At 40.6% G+C, this 5167-nt stretch overlaps 1 pseudogene; it reads right to left on the reverse strand.

The window, feature by feature from the left end:
- Positions 1 to 1531: 1531 nt before the first annotated feature.
- Positions 1532 to 1686, reverse strand: LOC140703397 (U1 spliceosomal RNA; annotated as a pseudogene).
- Positions 1687 to 5167: the final 3481 nt, after the last annotated feature.

The following is a 5167-nucleotide window of genomic DNA, read 5'->3' on the forward strand; positions in this document are numbered from 1 at the left end:
CCCAGTTCTTTCAGTCTTTACTCACAGGGCTTGGTTTTCAGTCCCCTGATGATTCTTGTTGCCCTTCTATGAATTTGCTCCAATTTGTTGGCATCCTAATTCAACTATGATGTCCACGACTGGATACAGGACTCTAGATGAGGCCTAACCAGTGCAGAATAGAAGGGAATGAGTACCTCACGGGATTTTGAGACTACTGTTAATGCACCCTAAAACTCAATTTGCCTTTTTTGCAGCCACATTGCAATGTTGGCATATGTCAGTATTTTTTTCTTGTGATGTCTTTCACCAATCTGCTTGCAGATTTGTGCTCACTAGTGAATCAATTGCTCTATTTAATGCATAAACCTAGCTGGTCAAGATGGCAAAAGGTTGGCTGAGTTGATATTAGGCCAGCTGCAGCTATGCTGAATCCAAGCCACTCTAAACCTAAGGATGTTGGAAATTACTTAGGGTTTACTTCACTTCCATCTAACCTTGTGCTAACTGGGTGGATGTATCTCTGGGTCAGAGAAAGTCCATATTTGTCATAACATGGTTCCAACCTCACTGCATCTTCCCTGCTCCACTGTCTTCTCTTCTGCTGGACAATTCTAGGCAGCAGAAGAGTTATGCCAACAGAACTTTCTGCTGGCAGATCCTGAGATCAGGTGGAAGGAGAAAATTCTGCGTGCAGAAATGGATTTCTGCTGATAGTAGACGTATGTACATCTTTCCTTATGTAAAATAGGCATGCAAATACCATTTCCCCAAAAATAAGATCTAGTATGAAAATATGCCCTAGTATGATTTTTCAGGATGCTCGTAATATAAGACCTACCCCCAAAATATGCCCCAGTTAAGTGAAACCCTGCCCTCCACTGCTGTGCAACAACCAGAAGAAGATGACATGACTGTATTTGAATAAATGTAGATTGTTATACATTTTTTAAAAATAAAACATCCACTGAAAATAAGCCCTAATGCATTTTTGGAGGAAAATTAATATAAGACCCTATCTTAGGGGAAACGGTATTTCCTTATGTAAAGTGAAAACATAAAACTTGTAACATTTTCTTCCTGCTCTGAGAAATTATGAGATTTGTTTTCTGTATGTACGTGTGATTGTGTTGTCGATTTTTTTGTGAAACCTGGGTGGAATCTCTATTTTGTGCAAATTATTGAACAAACATATTTTAAAGAAAAAATACATACATATGTATGTATGTATGTATGTATGATATTTTTTGCTCCATAAGACACACTCCTCCCCCCCAAATAGTAGGGGAGAAAGTATGTGCGTCTTATGGAACGAATACAGTAAAAAAGGGTTTCAACCACCACCACCCAGAAGCCCCCCACTGCCATGCTGGGAGGCCTCTGAACTAGCACCAGAGACTGCTTGCTATTTGGACTTCACCATTCTGCACTGCTGGCTTTCTAGGATCTGCTTCCTGGAGCCTACCTGGAAAACCAGCAAGGCCAACAGGCCTATGGCAGCAGGCAGTGAAAACAGCCAAGGACAAAAGGAAAACAGTAATTTTAGAAAAACCAAGGGAACCCACAAACACAGTCCCCCACTTAGGCAGTTGATTTTCCCATATTTGGGAAAATCATAGGGGTCAGCACATCCAAAGTGCAATAGATGAGCCTCACCTTGAGAAAACCACTTTGATGATCATGGTATCTTCCCTGCCAGGTATGAGTTGGAATGGCCTCCGAACGTCCTGCCCCTTTCTGTGCCCTGTCCCCCAAAGGCATGGTGACCCCCCGGCTGCACCTCCTGATCAGCCACGGTCCTGAAAGAGGCAAAGAGATCTACTCAGTGTTTTGGGGTGCCACACAGGACCCCCATCAGGGGCTGGATGTTCCTCCCACAATCCTCCGGTGCACAGATATTAGCATACAGTACCTAATATGCAGGGAAGGCAGAGAAAGCGGGGAAATTCAAACTTTCAGTTAATGAAGAGGCTGCTTGTCTGCTTCCTTGCTAGTCCAAGCAGTTAGAGAGCTGGGAGAGAGACCTGGGACTGCCTGGTATTGTCATTTTAAAATGTAAAATTTAGTTTAAAAGCTGTTTGAGGTTAGTGTTTGTGTGAAAAGGTGCTCCCTTTGAGTTGAAACCTGCTTGTGTAGAAACGTGCATACTTGCTTTAAAAGCTGCCTAGGAAGTGTTCAGACCAGCACAGATCAGCTGTTAGGTGGGGAGAGGGGAGGGGAAAGGAGCAGGAGCTGAAGCAGGAGCGGAAAAGAGCACAAAATGGCTGCCGTCTGGAATCTGCCTGCTGGCTTTTAGCTGTTTGGGCTCTTTTTTGGCTGTTCTGGGGTCTACCAAGGCACTGTGAAGAGCAGGGCGCAGTCTACAGTACCTGGTAAGTGACTTTCTTTTAAGTTTTTTAAAGTTTCTGACCTTCCCCCCCCCATAAAATGCATTAATTAATTTTCAATGCATTTCTATGGGAAATTTGGATTCAACTTGCAAACTTTTCAACTAGTTCTGGGCATCTAATAGAGAATGTATTTCCAAAGGGTGTTGCAGCAAGGAAACTAACTGTGCCTCGTGACTTTGTGTTGCTGTTATTTTGCATAACCTAAAGTAAATAAGGAAAACCAGCTGTTAAATAGTTTAATTCCACTATTTATCATCCACACAACTAAAAGTGAGCTCTCAATGCAGTGCCAAATCAGACAAACCATTTCTAACTTAATATAGGCTTTAGCTGTAGCTGGGCAGAGTTGCACAACAATCTTATCTGTCATTGAGACATTTCTATAAGCATGGGGAGGAGGTGGATGAAAGGAAATGTAAAATATAGGTGGAGTGTTATATGTCTTATCACTGGCTGATAATGGTCTATATTAATGCCACTGTTGACTGCTGTTCACTTTACATGGTTCAAATGTTATTCTGTTATAGTTTATTAAATATTTTATTACACTATTTGGTTCAGAATATATTTTCCCTGTGTTCCTCCTCTAAAAATTTGGAGCGTCTTAAGGTCAGGTGCGTCTTATGGAGCAAAAAATACAGTATCTATCTATCTATCTATCTATCTATCTGTCTGTCTGTCTGTCTGTCTGTCTGTCTGTCTGTCTGTCTATCCGTCTATCTGTCTATCTGTCTATCAGCTGATGCCAATTTTGACAGGGTGTTCTTTTTCATCAAGGACAGGAAATTTAGTGAATATTTATACTTAGACCTAATCCTAAACTGATAATTTCACAATGTTCCTTTACAGTGTAATATAAACCAAGAAAAGTTTAGAAAATGTACAATAAATTAAAAAAAAAAAAAACACAGACATCACGATCATCATCATCTTAGAACTGCAGAGCTGGAAGGGATTCTGTGAATCATTAAGTCCTGTCCCATCAAAGAGGCACAGTAAGGAATCAAACTCCTACCTTCTGGCTTAGTAGCCAGAGACCTAAACCAATAATCTAAATATAAATCTGATATTCGAGCCCTTGCATCTCTGATGGGTAATGCTTTTGAGCATGAAGGCTACTTGAGGTACTGAGGTGTAATGTGGGTAACAGCAGATTCACAAATAAATACGCAATCATATGAATCCTGCTCATATCCAGCATTTGTATTCAGTAGAATTTGGAGAACTCCATCAGGACATAATGAAAAGTCCTAATTTCGAAGAAGAACTGAGTTTCAGTTCTCATACTGGTTTGAAAGTGTAAAATTCAGCACATTTGTGTTCAGTAGAAATGTAACAGATTTATCTCTCTGCCATTACTTCTGGTTTGGCCCACAGGGTGCGAAAGCAACAATTGCACAGGAAGTACTTTTTTCTGAAAACACAGAAGTGTTTTGAATCAGTCCCAAAGTCAAATGTTTCCAAGGGAGACCAATGAGGAAAGTTATTTATTTAAAATATTTTTACCCAGCCTTTCTCCTTAAAAGGACCCAAGGTGGCTTGCATCATTAAAAGATCATATTAAAGCCAACAGCAGTGAGTATACAAATACTAAGAACAAACAAATACCATATTGAAAAACATAAGCAACACCAAAACACATTCAAAGCAGTAAGGTGCAACTAGCCATTTAAAACCCTTTCAGGTTGCTAGTCACTCAGGAAAAGCTTGACTAAAGAGAAAGATCTTTGCCTGTGGAAGGACAGTAAAGATGAGGCCAGTTTAGCCTCCTGTGGGAGGGAGTTCCAAAGTTTGGAAGCAGCAGCAGAGAGAGCCTCTCCTGCATACCCACCAAACATGCCTGTGTAGATGGCAGGACCAAGAGAAATGATTGCTGTTGGTGGTCAATAGTCTGGTGTTTTGCAGTCAGCATGCTATATATTGATCCCTCCCCCCCCCAAGGAAAATATGCACTGATTGTATAGTGCACTGTTTATTAACTTGAATAAAGGCTGACATGTAAAACACAGGGGAAGTTACACAGTGCAATTAAACAATCACTCAGCATTTTACAAACAACATTCACACATCTTACCTTGTCGCTGAAGATTGGCTCCCTTTAGTTTATATTCTTATAATTTATACATTATATTTGGACACAGAAATGAAAACTAGCTTTCACTCATACCTACATCATCCTTGGAACATGGCATCAATCCAGAGCATATTTTAAATTCACAAAGCCATATTTTACTGCCAGCCTATATTTAAAAATAAATCCAACTTTATATATTTGCGAAGGCTTTCACGGCCGGGATCTAATGGACGGCACTCCTCTGAAGATGCCGGCCACAAAGACTGGCAAAACGTTAGGAAGAACAACCTTCAGAACACGGCCAAAGAGCCCGAAAAACCCACAACAACCATTAAATCCAACTTTAACGTTCAAAGCAAGGTGAAGGCTGGGGTACATGTTTCCTCTAATAGTTGCAGTTTTCGAAAAAGTAGCTGTGTTCATGTGTGCCAGCATATCAGACAAAACAAAAACAAAAAAGAGACAAAAAAATGCAGCACCTTAAAGACTAACTGCTATATTTTACTGTGGGCTTTACTGTGAGCTTTTGTGGATCAAGTCCAGTTCCTCAGACGTAAGAGTGACACTTTATGACTCGTATTTATGCATGGCCCCATGACCAAGTGGGGATACAGATAATGGACAAAGTGATGGTGGTTCTTTATTGAATTAGGCTGCGAATAATGTCAACTGTCAGTCTAACAGGGTAACAATAGCATAGCTGGCACAACTGACAGATTATATG

The sequence above is a fragment of the Pogona vitticeps genome, chromosome 1 (assembly GCF_051106095.1).
Source record: "Pogona vitticeps strain Pit_001003342236 chromosome 1, PviZW2.1, whole genome shotgun sequence".
Taxonomy (NCBI): domain Eukaryota; kingdom Metazoa; phylum Chordata; class Lepidosauria; order Squamata; family Agamidae; genus Pogona; species Pogona vitticeps.